The sequence below is a fragment of the Erpetoichthys calabaricus genome, chromosome 2, assembly GCF_900747795.2.
Source record: "Erpetoichthys calabaricus chromosome 2, fErpCal1.3, whole genome shotgun sequence".
Lineage (NCBI taxonomy): Eukaryota > Metazoa > Chordata > Cladistia > Polypteriformes > Polypteridae > Erpetoichthys > Erpetoichthys calabaricus.
In genome coordinates, this window is record NC_041395.2 from 167138656 (window position 1) to 167161328 (window position 22673).

The following is a 22673-nucleotide window of genomic DNA, read 5'->3' on the forward strand; positions in this document are numbered from 1 at the left end:
AACTGAAAAATCAGCATTGCATATAATAAGCAGTGCTCTAGGCCACAATGTGCAACTCAAACGTTGTGTGATAATGATGTGGACAACGGCAAAAGAAACCAAGGCATGTCCTTCCAACCCTTACACTCTTAAAAACACTGGTCCTTTAATGGCAATTTATGGTTCTGTACTGAGTTGTGTGATTCCTCATAGAACTATTGCTTGACAATGCACCATTTCATTCTGGGAAGGATTCTTTGTATATGAAGTTGGTTCTTTGTGCTTCCTAATATGTAGAAAAACACTGAAATCTTTCATTCATGGTAGGCTATCTAGTAACAACAACAACATTTATTTATATAGCACATTTTCATACAAACAATATAGTTCAGAGTGCTTTACATGATGAAAAAAAAGAAAGAAGACAAAATAAATAAGAATTAAAATTAGGGAACACTAATTAACAATCTAACTAATTAACAATTAATTAACTAATTAATCTAGTAGGATACTAACAGATTAAGAAAACCTGGATTTAGTCTATATAACTATACATATGCAGCAGGAGTCCTTTTAAAGTGATGATCCATTGGTATTTCACAAATCTGTTACCATCTCTTCATGGTTTTTTACTGTATGGAGCCTGATACAGATCTAAATAAATAAAGGTTCTTTCCAATTCCTTCATGTTCCCCTACGGCATCTCCCTGAAGACCCACTCTGGCATCATTATTGTTAAGAGTGTAGTTGAAATCCTTCCATCAGTTAAATATATATGATATTATCATTTAAACATCATTAGAAGTCCATAGTAGAAAGGGAACAGTGTCCCACACCATTGAATTTATTCTCTTTGCTTTCTTATTGCCTACTTCTGCTCATCTGTAGAATTTGTTGCCCTAAAGATATAAATTTCCTTCACATTATCCAAATACTGTAGGTTATGCTTTCCCAAATTTCAGTGATATTTATGTTCATCTAAACTAAACTCCCCTGCTGCTATATATTACAGACTTGTTCACCATCACTATTTAGCTTTTAACAGAAATAGTGCTGTTCTCTTTCTGCTCTCATTGCCCCTTGATTTTTTTTTTTTTTTTGTTCTTTATTTCGCCTTATGCAATTTCTTGTATTAGGAATTTGGTAGTTTTTGCATACCCCTTGGGGTCAGAGCGCAGGGTCAGCCATTGTACAGCGCCCCTGGAAAAATTACAGGTTAAGGGCCTTGCTCAAGGGCCCAGCAGAGCAGTGGCCTTTTTTGGCAGTGACGGGGATTCAAACCGGCAACCTTCAGGATACCAGCGCAGCTCCTTAGCCTCAGAGCCACCACTCTGATTGTTCTCAACAAAATGTACTTTTGTAAATGTAAAAACTGGGAACAAGATTGAATAGATCTCAACGTACTTAGTCAGCTTTACCAAAATGCATCACATTCATTTTATTTTCCTGTGATATTTGTATCTGATTACTTCAGAATTGAATGACCAATTACAGTAAGTTAAAAGAAGAGAAATCGTGTGACTGAGAGTAGTCTTCTGCCTTGTAGAGCAAATGCATTTCAGCTCAGGCTTCTCATATCTGTGCAATGCAGTGAATTGACTGTGAAAATGGATAATAACCTAAAATGTTCAGACATGCTTAGTCCAATTAAGGAATATGGTGGTCTATAATGTATCCTGGGATCATCAAAGTCAAAGCAGAAATCAAATCTGGTCAAGCCCATCCCATGGTTCATTCACCCCCACTCACAAAGGACCAATTTAGAATTGCCAAACTAATACTCATTTATTTGGGAGATTATCAAGCTTGGGTAGCAAAGTTGCACAGGAGAGCAGAGAAGGATTTCCAAGGAGTAAAAACTTTATTGCTATACTAGTAGGAAAAGCAGAGTTCTCACAAAAAATACATGGAGACATAGGAAAACATACAAATGCCAAAAAGATAGCAACTGGTTATGGAATTGAAACCCAGGATACTGGAGGTGTTGAATCTGTGAGGCAGCATTAACTGCTGTGTTGCCTAAAATGTACAGCATAATATATAAATACATATTAACACAATGATAATTTTACAGGGAACATTTAATTTGAGCTATTGCTTCGTAAATGGCTCCAGCAATATTTATCACATTAGTGACAAGTTGCTTTGTGTATAAGCCGCCAGATGCCATAAATGCTGGGATGCCAGTGGCGACAAGAAGGGTGCCTTTGGTGCTAAATGCACCAGCTGCATTTTCCAAATCTGGCAAGAATAGACTTAGCAATTGCTGCTACTGTTTTTATCTCTGCATGTGGGACTGTCAGTGGTCTTGACATTTCTATATATTTCGGATATGTCTGTATACTGTATATATATATATATATATATATATATATATATATACACACACACACAGACATATCCATATCATGTGGGCTATGAGGTTATCCACCAGAAATGTTACATAGGGCAATATTTGCAGCTCTTGCCCTATAATTCTGAATGAAACATATTTCCCTTAACATTAACACTATAGGATAAATAGTCATTTGAATGAAATCAAATAATAATGAAATTAATATAATGAAATTCAGCATCTCACTTGATACTTCCAGTGCATAATTTACAAGATAGGCTTGCCCATTATATTGTGGGTTCTAATGCCTCCCGTCAAAACAAGTCACATAATCTTGCCTAATCTCTTATTGTAAAAAAATAAAATAAGTAATTAGAAAATGTTGTTATACAGTATGTGTTCCAGGTGTAAGTCACTATAAAAATGGGCAAGAGTATATTAATGTGAACAACGAGGCTCCCTATTCACTCACTGGAAACTGTACCCTCCTGCTGAGGTTGCTGTACCAAGCGGCATTCCTAAGTTCCATCTAATTGCGGATCTTTGATTGATAGCAACTGTCAGAATTCCAAAAAAAGATGACATTCCAGTGACTGTTCTAAAATGGGGAAACATTCTTATTGAGGCCTTGTTTCACCAGGATTAGCATTCCGGGTCAATGCTTTGCTTTCCGGACACTTTCCATTCTTGCTATACTTATAGACACTAATCCCACTTGATGAGGGTTTCATCCCCTACCATTCTAAACTTGAATGAGTATGATCCTTGCAGCAGTGTGAAAAAAATGTAATTATTCAAAACAGCATGCAGTTGGTTGCCATTCAGACCAAAAATGAAAATTAAAAGCATCTGTCTTTAAAGAAGCTGGTTCCTATTCCTTGTTTAGTATCCTGGAATTATGAGGGCCCCTGTTTCAAATACTTGAGCTTCAAACTGTACTGCTCACGAATCAGGTGTGCTAAATAGGCAACTTGCTGTTTATGGAATATCCAATAACTCCCACAATTAAAATCTAAACATTATTTTCTTTATTCTAAAAATATTATTTTTTGTATAGTAAGACTGTTGTCTAGTATTCTGGGGAAGAATTAACGTGAGAGGGCAAAATCGTACTTTGGTTAAAAGCAGTGGCTGCCGTTTTCACAAAAATGACACAATTAAACTCTTTTATCTTATGTCCTTAGCTATGAGAAGTTTACATTTTATTCTTGTGATTGTTTTACACATTTGTTTTGCCAAATGTCAGTAATATTCCTAATGTTAAATGACAACTGTAAATCTGCTTGTCATGAGTGAATATGTGAATATGAGTTAAGAGATCTACAATGCTTTGGGGTTTCATTCAGGGCAGGTTACAGCACTGCTTCTTTAGGCTCTGGTTCCTATAAACCCTACAGCAGAGCAAGCAGATTCAGGAAAGGCCGTTAGGTCCATAACATATATATAATTTAGGAATATTTTTTATGTGGTCTGGACTGATGTTTTGTTTTTAGATATACTGCTGTCAGTCACAGTTGCTCACAAACTATTAAAATCCAGGCTTGGTCCTCCTATTTTGTTTCCTGTGTGAACCAAGTGATGGCTGAAACATAAGAATTGTTGGGATAACAACCCAGTGATTCCCCGTTTAATTCTGAACTAAACAAAAAAAGGATCTAACAAAGTAACATAACTTAAATAATACACTTCTCATGTACAATTCAATTAGTGTCTATGAGAAGAGTTCTGTCTCTCTCTGTCCTTCCTGGGTCCAAATGACAAACATGATTTGTCATCATCCTGTTTATATCTACCTGCTCCTGGCTGAGGTGGTGCCTCCAAAGCTTGGTGGGGAAGGGGCCAAGTGTCATTTCCTGAGAGTTTCTCGCACAGTCTAGAGGAAACAAGGGATATGGTTAACAGCAATGCTCCTTCCTGCCTGCCAGTGGTAATGTTGGGATTGTATAAGCCCTTCAGGAAATCCTCAAGCGTGCATGCATGACACCTGACATAAAACTTCTAGAGAGGCAAGATGGTGATGCACTGGCGCCTTACAGCTCCACTTATTATTCCAATCACTGTGTCAAGGCTGAGCATTGTCCCTTGTTAATAATTATATACTATTAATTGCAGAGATCCCCAGACAGCCATAATGATTATGATGGACGTGTCATGAGTGACATCAGAGGGTGTGTTGTGAGTGACATAATGGAGATGCTCTGCAGTTAGATGCTTCTCCATTCTGTTAATGTCTATGTTTGTTTTTTTCCTCAGGTAATGTCACTTACTTCCTAAAGACACGCATTAGACTACCTAACAAAGTAACAAGAATGTGTGGTTATGCCCTGCAATTTTAGTTTCTGGCAGTCCTGCCATATTACTTGCTAGCTCCCCAGAACCCTGGGAAGGATTAAGCAGAAATGGTCAGTTATTTCAGTGATTCACTGATATAAGCCAATTGTATTGTAGCTTTGTCTTTGTTAGGCAGTTTATTTTGACCTGTGTAAAATTTATAGCTTCCACGGTGGCATAGTGGGTAGCGCTGCTGCCTCGCAGTTAGGAGACCCGGGTTTGCTTCCTGGGTCCTCCCTGCGTGGAGTTTTCATGTTCTCCCTGAGTCTGCGTGGGTTTCCTCCAGGTACTCCGGTTTCCTCCCACAGTTCAAAGACATGCAGGTTAGGTGCATTGGCGATTCTAAATTGTCCCCAGTGTGTGCTTGGTGTGTGTGTGTGTGTGCGTGGGTGTGTGTGTGTGTGTGTGTGTGTGTGTGTGCACGCCCTGCGGTGGGCTGGTGTCCTGCCTGGGGTTTGTTTCCTGCCTTGCGTCCTGTGTTAGCTGGGATTGGCTCCAGCAGACCCCCGTGACCCTGTAGTTAGGATATAGTGGGTTGGATAGTTATGCTAACATTATATTTCCTTTTTTTTTTTTTGAGATGTCACAGAGATCAAATTTCAGTTTGGAATTTGTTATTCAGGAAAATTAGACAATCAGTTAAAGCACTGAATATTTTTGTAAATTACTGCATGTAAAACATGGAAAATAGAAGAAAAATTTTCCTAAGAACAAAAAATGAAATGACACATAGCAGGAATGGAAATAAATGCTGGAAGTGATATTCAACTGCAATACGTAGAACAAGTCTTATTAATGATTTGAGACATGAAACATCTAGCGCAACATTACCTCCACTAGTGATTTTTGTTAGTGAGTCTAAGGAAGGCATTTTGTGGTAGCTTGGTGATGGGTGATGTACATCTCCATGAAAGGCCCCAGTGCACATTACAGAGAGAAAACTGTCTAATTTGCATGTAGCAGGTTTGCATACTGTTGTGTCTGCTATGGAAAAAACACACGAGACCAGTTGCTTCTCCAAACTCCAAAAACTCACGTTTTCTTACAGTGCCCATCCTCCAATTGTCAGAGGAGCAAATCAACAACCAATCCCCTCTGTGTATTTTAATGACCCTCCCAACATCACACATACAGCAGTGAAGTGTCCAGTTAGACTCAAATCCAAGAACCTGGGTTTCCCAGTACAACAATGGAGTGGTAAAATGAGTGAGATGGACTCTGTTCAGCAGGCAATGTGAGTGGTGCATGCTTGTTCTAAAATATATTTACAGGATTATGTAGTGTACATGAAATGTCCAACACTGAAAATGAAAAATGTACCTCAGCTGATAAAAAATATTTATTCTGATCATAATCAGTAACATTATTAGATTCAGGAATGGAAGTGACCATAAGAACATAATGTTTACTTAATGTTTGTGAAGTTCAGCTCAAGGTCAAGTTCAACTATGTTTCCTAGAAAATATTAAATGAGAAGTGGTTTCTGACACAAATACACATTTTATTCTTTGAGGCTGTTGTTTTACAAGTGAAACATGATCAAATAGACTATATAAAATTTGATTATTAATGGGATTGAGTACAATATGCATCAGTTGCTCAGTAAAATACCAAGTCAATTTATTCTTTATTTTATTATCATACATTAAAACATCTTAATAGCATAAGCAGAAATACACTTAATATGACATGACCTTAGATTAGACTGAAATTCCATTGTACAGTTAAATGAGGGGTGAACAGTGCAAAGAGAATTGCAAGTGTCGTCTTGCACAGTTTCCTCCTCCTTCTTGCTCTTGCCGCATATTCCTTGATGTCACACTTATAGATGATCAGCACCTTATCCATGACTTTAATCCAAGAGATCAAACAGATAAATGATGTGCAAGCCATCCTTAAAATTATTAGACCTAACACGGTAAGAAAAGCACCCAGATACAAGTACTTTTTAGGAGCAGCTTTCTGTCATATTCTTTATCAAAAGCACCCAAGGCTGAGTGACTTCTTCTAGAAATAGAAGCAGAAAATGACAAGATGACCTGGACTTTCCCACACATTTTAATGTGACTAATGTGTGCAATTGTTAAAAGGTTACAGTTGTCCAAAAATGAATTTGTTAAGAGTATAAATTAAAGCATTTTGTGCATTGCTTTTCAGTGAATCAATCAGTCCAAGATTTACATTCTGTCAACTTTAACTTTCACCTCTCAGTATGCATGACATTTAGTTAAAGCATATGATTGTTCTAAGCAATCATGGCTGCTAGAAAAAAAATAATGGCTCCAGTATTTCATTTAAGCTTAGAAAAAGGGAAGCCTAACATTGCTGCCTCAACTTCACAGGAAGAAATTGGGTTTGAATATTAAAGTATTCCCTGAAGCACAGTCCTGGACTCATACACCTTATTTTATGGCCTCACAATAAAATTTACATTTCCAACCACTCTGTAATATATTTCATTTTACATGAAACTGGGAAAAGACAAAAAATAAAGAAAGAAAGGGAAAACAACATCTACTCCCACCCTGTGCCTTTTTATACAATGTTAAATCCTTTTCTATCCTGTTGTGACTGTTGGGATTTTCAATATTAGTCATCATGGAGCATTGTATTTAATTGAGTCAGAGATTTTAGGTTTCTTGCTGAAGGAAAATCAAATATAACTACATCTAAATAAAGTAAAACAAATGATCAATCATCATGTTAAAAGAAGTGTGCTAATTTTCACAGACAGAGACAAAAGTAGAATCGTAAGTACAATTCCCCTAACAAAAAGAGAGCTCAAAAGTTGTTTTTTTTTTCACAAAAAGACTTTACTTTATATTTATGCAAAGTTTGTACACTGTTTAATGTGCTCAGACTTCCACCTTAATAAAATGATAAGAGTCTGTGTGTTTGTCCAGCTGCTCTGTTTCTGTCATTGCACAATACAAATATCTGTAGTTATAAAATGCATTGTATTTGTCATTTCAACAGATGGTGCCTCACAAACATTAACACTACTTTTACAAATCCCATACCAAATTACATATAACAGAGACATGTGCATTCTATTTTACAAATCCCATATCAAATGGGATATAACAGGGACATATGCATTCTAATGCATTCTGTTACTTCACATGTTTGTGATGCGCCATCTGTTGGAACAACAAACACAATGCATTTTATTACTACATACATTACAAAATATATTCCAATAGATGGTGCACTGCAAATGTTAATGCTGAGTTCTGTGTTGATTACTAGTTGTTTATAACATGATGGCCATAGTTTTGAGATTTTACCTTTAAAAATGTATTTCTCTTATAATACATTTTTCTAAGCAAAAGTATATATGGGAATTTGGGCTTCTTTGTTTCTGGAACAGTATTGTTGGGTTACTTTTGCATTACTGTATAATATTTACTGATCATAGTAATTATTTTTTTCATGCTACTGCCACGTTATTTTGTTTTGCATATGGCCACCGCTATGTTGTCATTCCCATTACCAGCATGTTGTATCCTGTTGCCAAGGAATTCATTTTGGACAATGTCATGTCTTGTATCATCAGTGCAACCCTTTAAATACTGACACGGTGATGTGAATAAAAATCACAACCAAACTTTGCATGTATTTCTCTTCTGAATGTCTGGTTGTCAATCTTTCTGTTTTCCTCTTAGACTTTGATTACTAGTTAGCAGTTAGGTTTTGGTGCATGGCTTTGGCTTATTTCTGGTTTTGACTGTTTTATCCCCTGGTTTTCTTCCATCCTGTGGGAATGTAGCATATGCATCTTGTGCTCAGTAACCGTGTAGGCTTGTAGTGACATAAAATGTCAGGGCTCAAACTAACAAATACAAGAAACAGTGGTGCCCATCAAAAATAATTTTACAACATGGTAACAAAAAGATGTCACTAAAGTAGCAGTAAAAGAATACTGTATTTTCAGAAATTAGTTATTCTAATACAGTATTTCTTGCTTTGCTGCATTTCAAAGTTAAATTAAAGCACATTAAGTGGGATTTTTTTAGTCTCTACTGTTATATAAGTAATTACTTAATTGACAAGTTTTCACCCCCATTGCTTTAACAACCTAAATTGGGTGAAATATTCATTAAACTTGACCACATTAGCAAGGAACACCCATGTTTATTTTATTATTATTTTTGTGTTCAGTTGTGGGATTACACAGTAAATGGCATTGACTTTGTGAGGTCTCACAACAAAAACAGATCGGATCAGTTCTGCTGTTATGAAGACCAAGGAGCTGCTCATGGGATGTTGAGATAAATTTTTCCAGAGAAAATAAAGCTACAAAAGCTTATAAAAACCTTTGACACTTCCAAAAAGCATGAATCAGAAAATGGGAAAAACATGCACAATCTACACACTATCAAGATCAGACAGTCCTACCAAACTGACCAACATGACAGAAAGGCAATTGTCAGAGAAGTGACCAAGGGGCCTGTTCCAACACGGACAGGTCTGCAGAACTCTTAGGCTGTAATTGGAGAAACATCAATAATCTCCTCAGCATTTCTGTACTGCTTTGTAGAAACATAGGAAGAAAAAAAAATTAGGAAACAAGCAGGAGATGGAGATGCAATGAATAAAGCAGGGCTTAATTCATAAATAAAACAAAACTGAACATGAAAACAAAACTAAAACAAAGCCCAATAGTTAAACCAGAAGTAAAATAAAAGAGAGATTGTAAACCTTTTTAAAACACACTCTTATCACAGCATATGTATTTCTGTTTAAAATCCCAAATCTCGGACACCAAGAACAGCATGTTGCCACTTCAGTACCTTCTGGATTGTGATGTTAAATTGTGCACCTTCTTTATGTTAGTAGTGGGAATGCTAGGAAGAAAATGGCCATTGGTTTCAAAACAGATCCCAAATGGTACTCAGAATTATAAAGAAGTCACAAAATTGACATCAAATAATAACATAAATGATAATAATTCCAGATAATTCCAAAGCTAGTAATAATAATGCACAAAGAATACCAAAAATCATTACAACTTTACAGCTCTGGCCTCTTTAAAAGAATCGACTTGAATCTCATTGGAAATCTGTCGTATGACCTGAAAAATTGATGTTCTCCAACAACTCTTAATATAATTTGCCAGATTTGGATCAAAATTACATTGAACAATTGATTAAACATCCAAAATCTTAACGATTCAATGCTTATATAGATATACCAAAGAAGACTCACCACTGTTATTGCTGCTAAAGGGCAATGTATAAAGTACAGCATCAACTTAATACTTTTGTAAATGAGAAATTTAAGTATTTTTTTCTGAGGAAAATGATAACATTTATTAAAGAATAGTTTTGATTAATTTAATAAATTTTGCGCTGACAAAAAAAAAATTATTTCAATACACTAAAATTTGACTGTGTAACAAAAACAAAGTGAAAACATTCAAGGGAGTGAATACTTTGTAAAGAGCATATGATTGTGAACTGTAAAACAAACACAGAATAGCAAACTATTGGTTACAAGCTCCTCTTGTAATTATTTAATTATTATTCCTAATTATTTCCCAATTTCTTAGATTCAATCCCCCCCCCCCCCCACCCCTTCATAAATACAGTACAGTAGCCATATTAATTCCTTGCCAGGCTACACTCTTGTCCATCTCATCTACTGACTCTAAGCTCAGTGAACCACTAATGAGGAGTAGCTTTTAGAAAAGGGTTTTCAACTTGCAGCTTAACATACTTAAACATTCAGTCCTGACAAGCTTCTGAATGTTACTAACAAAATCACAAATCATTTGCATTGCTCTATCCCTCTTTCCCGCTTGTATCCCCTCTTAATTTGTGTGCTTTTAAAATCAGTTTATTCAAACATTTTAGTTTGTTTCCTTAATGCTTCCATGCAAAAGAGGAGGGTTGATGGCACTCAAGAGTCCATGCTTTGTAAGAAGATTAAAAGATGAAGTGAGTTACATGCAAAATAATTGTTAGCAGGATGAAGACAGCAATTCAGTTTAAAGCCACTCCTTGAATTTCACTACATTTCAGTGCACACTCTCTGAAAATTGTACCAAATTAACACAAGTTTTTGTACAAGTCTCATGGCAATCAAAACTTTGTTTGCCATCACTCATCTGTCTCCTGACTACAAAAAAATAATCACTTATATAAGCATAAATTATTTATGAAAGTTAATTATTTTATTATGAAAGTTATTTTCACTGTGGTGGGTTGGCACCCTGCCCGGGATTGGTTCCTGCCTTGTGCCCTGTGTTGGCTGGGATTGGCTCCAGCAGACCCCCGTGACCCTGTGTTCGGATTCAGCGGGTTGGAAAATGGATGGATGGATGAAGTTATTTTCTTGAAGTGTAGCAACCTGAGTTAAAAGGGGTCTGGTTTTGTTCTTACTAATTGGAAAAAAGTATCCTGTTTTTTTTTTATAAAGTGTTGTCCTTCATTGGAGTTTTCGTGAAGATTTGATCTGAAAAAATGATTAAATAAATACTGACATAATTACAGAGATATATGCTCAGTAACTTTGAGTTCTGTAGGTACATCTGAGGTAATCCTGGGCCTACTTCAGGAGTCTGTAGTTGTCTTCCCATTGCTCCCTATGGTGGCTCCAGATATCCTTGAGAGTGAAAATTACACTTCCAGGCACACAGTCTTCTAACAGCTGCCGGCCCACATTGTGCATTCTCTTGACCACATGTGTCTGGATTGGGCAGCTCTCCAGCTGCTGCCAACCCACATTGCCATTACTGTAAATAAAATTGTAGCCATATCTTCTTCAGTGCTTTCTAAACTATGCACCACCTTACCTGTATTGCACTCTTTCAACAAAATACAGAGATATAGTATATAGAGAGGCACACAATGATTTTCCTTAACCTGCTTCATATAGCTTCATCAGTAGTGAACACAGTCAGAGCTTGATTTAGAATGCTGATCAAGAGGAATTTAATCACACGTTTAATACTTAAGTGTATTTGAACACGTCAGAAGTCCCATTTTATGTTTTATAGTGTTTAGTAATAAGATTTGCTAGTGCATTACAACTCCATTATAATGTTAAGCTAATTAAAACATTTTATACGTTGAACATAAAAATGGAGAAAATAAAATTGGTACTGTATATACAACTAGGTCAAAGTAGAAGAGCTTTAAAAAACCTTTACTTAAGATTTTAAAATATTGACAGACAGAATTATTGATCAAGACTTATAATAGAGATGGAATAAGTACCAAAAATGTACCCAAATAGAAGTATTACTACATAGAAAAAATGTGAAAGTAAAAGTATCTTATATGTAAACTACTCAAGTAAAAGTAAAAATGTAGGCTTGAAAAAATTATTCAAGTAAAAGTACAATTTAGTTACTATAGTAAAAAACATCAACTAAATTGGTGCATACAGTAATCCCTCCTCCATCGCGGGGGTTGCGTTCCAGAGCCACCCGCGAAATAAGAAAATCCGCGAAGTAGAAACCATATGTTTATATGGTTATTTTTATATTGTCATGCTTGGGTCACAGATTTGCGCAGAAACACAGGAGGTTGTAGAGAGACAGGAACGTTATTCAAACACTGCAAACAAACATTTGTCTCTTTTTCAAAAGTTTAAACTGTGCTCCATAACAAGACAGAGATGACAGTTCAGTCTCACAATTAAAAGAATGCAAACATATCTTCCTCTTCAAAGGAGCAAACTAATCAATAGGGCTGTTTGGCTTGTAAGTATGCGAAGCACCGCGGCACAAAGCTGTTGAAGGCGGCAGCTCACACCCCCTCCGTCAGGAGCACAGAGAGAGAGAGAGAGAGAGAGAGAGAGAGAGAGAGACAGATAAAAAAAAATCAATACGTGCCCTTTGAGCTTTTAAGTATGCGAAGCACCGTGCAGCATATTTAAAAGCTGCACACAGAAGGTAGCAACATGAAGATAATCTTTCAGCATTTTTAGACGAGCGTCCGTATCGTCTAGGTGTGCGAACAGCCCCCCTGCTCACACCCCCTACGTCAGGATCACAGATAGTCAGCGCAAGAGAGAGAGAAAGAAAAGTAAGTTGGGTAGCTTCTCAGCCATCTGCCAATAGCGTCCCTTGTATGAAATCAACTGGGCAAACCAACTGAGGAAGCATGTACCAGAGATTAAAAGACACATTGTCCTCAGAAACCCGCGAAGCAGCGAAAAATCCGCGATATATATTTAAATATGCTTACATATAAAATCCGCGATGGAGTGAAGCCGCGAAAGGCGAAGCGCGATATAGCGAGGGATTACTGTATACTCAAATAGCCATGTTGTGCACTGGAAAATATAAACAGAAAATACTGAACACATTAATGATATACAGTATATACCGTCAAGCATGCAAGCATAGGGTGTGTCTCACAGGCATATCCATACCTGAAAAAACGGGCGTGTTTTGGATGTGACACTGCACTGGCCACTTTTCTGTTTCCTTTAGAATCCATCCATCCATCCATTATCTAACCTACTACTGTATATCCTAACTACAGGGTCACAGGGGTCTGCTGGAGCCAATCCCAGCCAACACAGGGCGCAAGGCAGGAAACAAACCCCGGGCAGGGCGACAGTCCACCGCAGTTCCTTTAGAATAGAGGAGAATATTCTGGAGGGCTATTGACATCACTTTCAGTTTCATTCTCATTAGCCCCACCCCTTTCACTTCTGCTTCTATAAAGACTTGGGCCATACAGGAAGACATCATTCATTTTGGGACCTGCTTCAGAAGAAGACACAACTCTTCTATTCAACAGTTCTACCATACATAAATCGGTGCTCCTTTTCTTTCACTTTTAATCCAGGACTTTAGACAGATACATCCTCCGGAACCCCAAATATTTTTCTTCTACCTCTCTTTGCATATCGTTCACATGGGAGACAGTTTACAGGCTCAGATAGTGCCAGACCAGGAGTTGGTGCTGTCATCTGGTCCTTTCTTCTGTTGTCCCTTTGCAGACCAGCGAAAGACTGTACCTTTCAGTGACATCATCACTGGTCCACCCATTGATGACATTACTTCCAGCACCCTTTAATGATGTCACTTCCGGTACCCAGAACCCATCTACCTACCACATCAGCTCCTGTTCCGGCCTCCTTGACTCCACCTCTTCCTCTAGTCACCATATTTATAGACCAGTTTCATCCTGTTAGTCAGTTCTGTCTTGAACTCGTGTCTGTGAAGATGTATTTTTCATTTTTGTCTGGCTTATTTCAGGTTTATGGGGTGGCCATCGCCAAAACATTTTTTGTACATTATATTATTTATATTGTGGTGGACGACTGGGGCTCATGCCCAGAGAGTGGAAGGACTTGGAGAGGAGCAGTATCTCCCCTGGAACACAAGAGGGCAGCTGCCCTAGTGGGTGTTGGGACCACAGGAACAGAGCTTGGAAGCTCAGCCCTGTGGGGGCCTGTGGTCACCGCCAGGGGGTGCCTGGACAATTCCAGAGCCCTGGAAGGCAGCACTTCCGCCACACCAGGAAGTGCTGCCGGAAGAGAATATAGGCACACCCGGAGTGCTTCTGGGTGCCCATGCAACACTTCCGCCACACCAGGAAGTGCTGCAGGAAGACCATCAATGAGCACATGGAGTACATCTGGGTACAAAATAAAAGGGACCGCCTTACTCCATTTGGAGAGCTGGATTCGGGAGGTGGAGGACAGAGCTTGCAAAAGGTGGAGTAAAGGTGGCAAAAGAGAGAAAAACAGAAAGAACAGAGAGAAAAGAAGAAAATGACTGAGCTATTTGTGGTGATTTGTGCACTTTGTGCTGTGCAGAAAAGAAAAGAAAAAGCGTGAAATTTTGTAAGTGTACCTTTGGCATCTGTCTGTGTCAGGTTCGGTGGCTGGCACACCCCCTAGAGTTGTCACAATAAATATGATTTCAACTTGTAATTAAATTCTTATTATACACTTCCTTGCGAAAGGGACCCATCATTATTTGCAAAGGATGTGTGTACTCAGCTTCACTGCAATGAGATTTACATTTTTGGAAACAGATTATATATTTTTATTTGTAGCAGTACACAATGATAATTCAAACATCAATTCAATAAAACTGCTGAGTATGTTGCATAGATTTTATTGAAAAGAATTGTCTTAGCAAGTATTAAAAAATGACCCGTTAAATGCCAAAATTCCAAACATAAAACCAATATGATAGAAGGATCCAGTGTCATTACTTTGTTTGTAGCTTCCTGCTCAATTTCAATATACGAAATGTTTTTTTTTTTTAATTTTCAAACCAAAATCTAAATACACAGCAAAGCAGCCGCAATGGTTTTAAACTGTAATTATTGTTGTGTATTTCTAGCAGCCTTGGCCCTTATTCTCTCATACTCTCAGTGCCTCATACCTTCTATCTTTGGAATGAGGTTTTAATTTATGAAAACAAGTCAACATTCTAATTATAATCAGAAATCAATAATAATGTGTCTGTATTATTGAGATTTTTTTCAGGTAAAAGTTGTTGCCCACTTTAATTTTAGCTTATTACACCAATAGTGTACATCACTGAAGGAATCTGTATCTTTCAAATACTAAAACATGAAAAACCTTAAATCATGACAACAAAACACGATAAGCAAGTAATCAAATCATCTCTAAATATCATACAATTTACTGTGTAATTATCATTATAAAGTATAAATTGAGAGAGTAAGTTGAAGGAAAGGCGTACAATTTTGCAAATAAAATGCAGTAGTGGACAAGAGACTTTTGAATCACATTGACATTAGGCAAGTACAATCTGCATAGAATCGGCATATAGAAGTAAATTAAAAACAACAAAAACATTTTTAATAGATTATTTATAAATAGAAAAGTACAACATTGATGAACAAGCCACAACAAAATTATTGTGATTGCGCAACACCCTTAAATACAAGAGTTTTAAAAAAGGAAATTAACAAAAACATGTAGGCAGGTGTTGCTGGAGTATTTAGAAGATACGGTAAGAGGAACTGCCGGTACTTATCTTTTGTCAATTGCTGCTCTATTAAAATATGTGCTTAGACGAATTTTAGCAATTGTGTTGTCAATATAACACTGAAGGATTTTTTAAGCCGGGTAAGGGGCCGGCTGTTACAATGTGGTAAACTCTTTAAGTGTTGTATGCACTGCAAAAGCCAGACGCCATGCACTTGCCATTAAAATTCTCAGTATGGAGTTTCTCACTGAAGCCTTGCTCAAATGGTGAAACCAAATATCTTGTAAGCATCCAAATTCTAATGCAGAAAATTACTGCTAAATATTACAAACTTGCAAATGCACAATGTGCATTATTGGAGATGATGCTTATACTAGATGCAACTCACAAATTTCTTACGCACTGAAGGTGAACATTTTTTTAAAAAATGATGCCACCTGCTATTCCAGTTTATGTTTTTGGACAACTGGGCTCTGCTTTGTTTGCAGCAATTTCTGAGTGGTTATCAGACATTTACTTATGTATAATTTGTATTATCTTTGTATTGTCTTTGTTGTCTTTTTGTACATTTGAGAAAGAGTACTTGCATGCAGATAAATCAGCAGGTTTTGGAAGTACAAGTACAATTTATAGTGTATAATGAAGCTGTTTTGTCTTGTGTCTTTGAAACTGAATAGCTCTTCTGAAAGTGACCAGTGATATATAATATAATCTTTTTTATATTAAGATTGTCTCTGCTACCACTACACCGCAAATGTTTCACTGCATGCTTTATTATATAGATATCTCCACATGCAGGAGAAACATAAAGGCACTGCAGACGAGATTCAAGGTGGGAACTCCTACAGTGCATCTCTTGGCCAATACACTGGACCATTTATATGCTGAGCTGCATCCATTTAGTGAACCAACGAAAATGAGAAAACTGCACAAACATGATATCATTACATACAAATACTTTGCATTTCCAGATCATGACCTATTAACCCAAAAATGTTTGAATGTAGTTTTACTATAATAGGCAACTATGAAATCTGGATTTTTAGACGATCAATTGTACTTTGTAATGACCCACCTTAAAGTAAGATCGTTAGTATATAAATATACTTTTGAAAGAGTAAAAACTTTTTGCATTAAAATAGTTTAAAAAATACAATTCTCTTTATGTTCTGCACAAGCACAATAACAATTTTAAAAATAACTCATTACTTTCAACCACTAGATTTAGATAAGATCTGACCACCATGACTCTTCAGTTTCCACAACAGTTGCAGATTATCAGCATCTGTAGTGGAGGTGACATTCCTGAACGTGAAACTTCACATTTCACCTGTGTGACAATTAAGAGTCCAAGACATCATAAAGGTTTGGGGCAGCCACCCCTATATTGTTTTTCCCAGCTGCAAAAGGGGTTTATGTCAGAAGCACGATGTGCATATCACAGAGTCCAAAACAGAACTGACTATAGTAGCCCAAGAGGGAGGCTTTAAAGGTCTGTAGAGGAACTGATGTCATCAAAATGGCCGGAACCAGAAGTGACGTCATCAAAGAGGCCGGCTTCAGGAGTGACATCATCAAAGGGGCTGGAACCTTGCAGGATTTCCTGGGAAAGGTCTGTAGGGAACTGAGAAAGATAGTCAGCGCACTCCGCCGCACCCTGGTCGGATGTTTTATTACACTTACTCAGACCCTTTAGCTGCCTCCTACTCGCACGTGTGTGATACCTGATAAAGTAAATCTGCACGATTAGTTATTAGTAATGTGAACAGTTGAAAGGAAGACACATTCATGGTTAATCCACCAGTTTCTCAGAAATCTTTTGCTTTCTTTTGTTAAACTAGCTTCACATATAGCATGAACACATTCAGGAATGCTGGTCAAGCACTTAGAATACAAATGGCCCTGTCATGAGCCACCAGTCCTCCTGCCATCCCTTCACCACATTGCACCTTTGAATTAAGAATGCTTCAGTCTTAAAACCTAAGCAACCTGAAACAGATAATTTGGCAAGAAGTAGGGATGCCACAGGCTGTAGCCTCAAGCACACAGATTAGTCAGTTCTGAACAGGCCTCATTCCTGTAATAACCAATGCCACCTACCATTACTTGGGGAACATGCTAGCTGCTCTGGAAGCAAATATTACGATTGCTATGGCAACATTCAGATCATCTTTTCCTGTCAGATCTTTAGAAAACCTCAACTCATGGAAGGTCCTTTCTTTCCTTTCAACAAATGGAACGTTAGATTTGTTTTTGGCTTCAAAACCTTACCACACTCTGCCTGAGAGCACTTCTACAAAATAAACACTGCTCCAATAAATATATAACATATAACACAGTGCAGTGGAATTATTGAACTGGCTCCATGACACATGAGGCAAGGTTTGGAAAATATTCAGCCTCTGCTGAATCTGCAGCCCTCAGGAGTTTGGCCACTGGTTAGTAGCATTCAGCCGAAAGCATAGCTGTCTCTCAATATGAAGTCTTGGCTGGGATGCTTCTTTGGTGGAGTTTCCATGTAGTTCACAGATTGTTCCTTAGATTACATGGCAGGTTTCATGAAAAACATAGTAACATAAATTCTCCTACTCAGTCAGACAAGCAAGACGAATGATGCAGCACCAAGATTTGAACCCAGTCCAACAATTTAAGCACTAGGCCAGTTAGACTACTTTGCAAGAAGACATCAGTATGCCTTGTGTTTGTGCTGGCTTAGGAAGAATATCAATGTTTCTTCAACACATCTAGCAGAATGAGGGGTCAGCCACTGGGTTAACCTGTGCTTGAGGCAACTTTTCTTATTTTATACTTGTGTCTCCAAGCACTAGTGCCTGGGCTTATTAAAGGCTTGCGGTTGGGAATGTGGTAGATCATATGAGGAGATATCTAAAAATGAAACTGCAACCTGCCTCACATTCTTAAAGATACAGGAAGAAGGTGACTATGTGTTATTTCTGGAGATGAGATGTTTGCACTATGGTGTGTTTACATCACATTAGTGGAATTCAAAACATGTGTCCCTAGCTTCAGAAAAAGCACAGCCCAGAAAAGTGGGAGATAACAGTGGACTTTGACTTCTGCAGTTGTCTTTTATTTCTTTAATTAATTATTAATGTGGGAAATGTTATTGTGTGCATATGAATAACGCCAAGAATCTATGCAGTAGGCAATTTTTTTACTTAAGACCCCAAAGAGTTAAAGAAGAAAAAGACGAGTTACAGCTTATTATGAGAAAGGTAAATCAAATCAGCTGAAAGGGAAATATACAACAGTTGCTTATTCTAGATAGAAAATGTAACATGTCCTCATTTTGGTATATTTAGAGCTGAATTATTTCTTTTTTGAAACCTTTGTACATGCTGTTTTTTTGCATTATTTTTTTTTTTTTTGAAACTGTTTAGATTAAGTACTACCTATAATCGATCTATTAATCACATCCTGCTGTGTAATAAAATATGCTTAACAGCTTAATAATGCTTGCAAAGCTTTGATAAAGTACTTATTTATTGGTGTGCAATGTGGCATATTAAGATAATTGCACTTTGGAATGGTCTTAGGTGGCTTACGTGGGTGATAATATCCATCCTTTCATCCAGCCATCCATCCATCCATCTTCTTAACTCATTTACTATGGGCAAGATCACAGGGCTGCTGGAGCCTATCCCAGCAATCATAGTATGCAAAGCAGGATGTTTCTCAAAACTGCATACTTTACTATAAAACTTGTGAGTCCTTATTTAGTGATTACTAGGACTAACTGAAGCTCTCATATTCACCATTCCAGCATACCACACTGCATAGAGACCACTTTACTGGTGCTTTTTACATGTTTTAGGATTCAAAGAAGACTTTGTTAATATATTGCTACATAACAGCAAGTGACCAAAAGCAGCATTATAAGTAGAACCTAATCTGAAGCATTACCTTTATTTCTTTTGTTGTTTCAATGATGATGTAATCTTGATGCCTTTTTCAGTGTCTTTATTGACTCCATTTTGTGGTGTTTCCTATGGGTGCAGCAATACATCTAGTGTCTGTTAAATAGGTTTGGCTCGTGACATCAAGCAGGCATGCTTTATGACATCATCACATCCTCTACATAAGATGGTAGCACAATGTATTATAAATTGAATGAAGACAAAACAGACAAAGAGGATGAGCACTAGTTGGAAAAAAGTAAAACAAGAGAGCTCTAGGACCAATATTTTGAATTATTTTGACTACAATTTCAGATTTGGTGTTTTTGTTTTAACATTTGATTGGGTTAGGTGTTCTGGTAATTTTGACCATAGCATGCTTAAAGACAACATTCTTTCCTGTTTCTCCTTGTTCCATCCATTCACTAGTTTATTTCTATCTCTTTTCTACAAAAAATAAAAAATAACTCTTATCTCTTCTTTTGAAATGTCAGCCAAAAAAAAATAAATAGAGGAAGCAGAAAGAAAGAAAGGCTGTTTGTGCACAGAAACATGCAAGCCTTTAAGGAATTTTTACTTACCTAAATTCCAGAGTTTGGCGCCTTCTGCCCAGTGCAGGAAATTTTCTGTTCCCACATAGTAACTCATGACCTTGAAAGTATGTAACCCTGCATGTTGATCATGAAGCAGAAAGAATGCAATGCTTCCTCCATTTTCTTTTTAAAATGGACTTAGAGAGACACCACCAAAGGGGAACAGGGACTTTACAAGAAAGACCTTCAAGTAAAAAGGATGAAATTAGGATTCCAGTTATATTGATAAAGCCTGACTGCATTTAACATAACATTTTGAATCTTTTCATCAGAGGTTGGATGAAGAAGATTAGAAAAAAAAACAGTGAGGCAGAAACACAACACAACATACTGGATTAGCAGTTCAGGACAAAATGATTAGAAGCAAAATAAACAGAATAAAATACACATTGAAAAACAAAAAGAAAGTAAAGTCAAACCCAAAAGTTAAAAAAACATTATAAAGATATTAGCAGAATAACTGATTTTCTTTCAATGGAAAAAGTATTTTATTTGACAAACAACATTTAGACAATAACTGAACATACAGCTTGTTCTGAAACAAAATGGTTGCCACATGCCTGCATAAAAGACAGAGCCCCAAGTGACTCCCGTTGTGTCACCGCACCAAAATGAAGTATAACAGAGCTAATGAGGTCATTAACACACAGTGGCAAAACAAACAATATAAATAAACAAACATAATAAAATTATGATGGCTGGTAAGTATCACTGCTGACCCATGTTCAGGTGTGTCCAAGTAGAGCTTTCATGTTCTTCTTGTTTCTGTGTGTTTTTTCTCCAGGTGCTCTAGTTGTCCTCCTACTTTTCCAAACAATACATGTGTTAGGTTAATTGGGGCAACTGTAAATTGGCTCTATGTGAGTGTGAGCTTATGATAGGCTGCTGATTCCTGCCTTGCTCATGAAGAGGCTTGAATAGGCTCCAGCGCTGTGTGACTCTGTTTTGGATTTATCATGTCTGAGAATGTAGCACCATATAAAATGTTATGATTGACTCATACTGTTATCCTCTTTGCTGTTATATTTTTCCTTCTTCTGCCTTGGAAAATCTACAATTAGCATCTGGATGGGGGTGGTGAGGTGCAGTGGTCTTTGCACAGGCTTATTTTAGGGGAAATGTTTTTGCAAAATTTACCCAGGATTCCACAATGTCGTCAGGCAGCAATTACTTAGGGCAACGGAATGTGCTTTCATTTCAGTGGACTCATTCAGTCCCTGTGCTTGTTTCTGTTTTCCAGGAAACTTTGGTCAAAATACGAGCTCAGCTCACTGAAGCACCTGGATAAAGCCCAAAAGCAGAGATGGAGGAATGCGTCTTTCCCACTTCATTTTAATTCTCAAAAGCACTTTGGTCTTCTAAGTAGAAGAGAGAAACAAATTTTTGATGTATTTTATTTTTCTCTGTATGAATGATGCTGAAGAGATGAGTGAAAAATAGTTGTGTTTTATAATATAAAAAGATAGTGTCAGTTTTTCTCAGGTTTTCAAGGGTGAAGTTACCTAGTAAAAGCACAGCAGATTTAAGTGTGGGAGAAAGGGGGCGGGGGGATCCAAAGAAAAGAGAGGCCAAAAGTTCGAATTTGATTGCAAAGTTAATAAACTGTATTTGATAACTTGATACTGCAAACCTGAAACTTTAATTTCAATATAACCTAATATGTACGCAAAATAGAGGAAAATTCCAAAAGGACTCTTGGTAGGGAGCAAAAAAGGCATTGTCCCTTCAAGTCAACAGTTCTGCCCCCTCACGATTTTTGAACACTTCCCTTACTTAATTTGGTCTTACACTGGCCACTAATTCTCACCAAAAGTGGCATGTCGCCTCCAATGCAGACTCCATTCAATAATTAAATGTTTCAAGCTTGAATAAAAACAACCCTTTTTTCAGAAATGTCTCAAACATTTATGGAACATTTTTGGGTAAAGTTAATTTCTAGCAATTTTATTTTTGTTTTGAATCTGTAGTTTGTTTATGAAAGTGAACTTAGCTTCCTAATTATAATAAATGGGAATGTATCCCGAGGATAGCCAAATCCGTGAAGGCAAGTTACTAGTTGAAAGAAGTCAAAGATACAAACATATTATATATATTTTTTCAGGAGTTTTTATTAGTAAGATAATGGAATATGAGTTAATGAAATAGAAATGTGATTGATTTTATAATATCAGATTTTACTGGTAGGGTTTCAGGTCTTACTTAAGGTATTTTGCAGCTGAAAGTGAAAGTAAAGTTTCACTTTCTCTGTTTCATTCAAAATGTCACCACCCCGTGCTGAAATTCAGATGCCACTCCACAGATTTTTCTTTGGCACTGGCCATGTAAGAAGCACAAAATAAAGTCTTCCCATCCTGTGCATAACTCACCATTTATCATTTATTGACTCCATCAATACACAGGGTATCATGTGGCATCCCATCCTTTCTTTATATATAATACGCTACCGTGGCTGTTCATTTGTCTGTCCAGAATTTTAAATCACCTGTAGCTCACAAACTATTGACCTGAAATTTAGTACACATATACTATGTGACGTCTATTATTCATTTTCGGAGTGATGATTCACCTCCAAGGTCAGTCATTTTCCA

At 37.1% G+C, this 22673-nt stretch overlaps 1 protein-coding gene across 1 annotated transcript in view; it reads right to left on the minus strand.

Annotated features, from left to right (window-relative positions):
- LOC114669508 (presenilins-associated rhomboid-like protein, mitochondrial) overlaps nucleotides 1-22673 on the minus strand; it is a 1019231-nt gene that overhangs the window by 600807 nt on the left and 395751 nt on the right. The gene's annotated exons all lie outside the window — the stretch shown is intronic.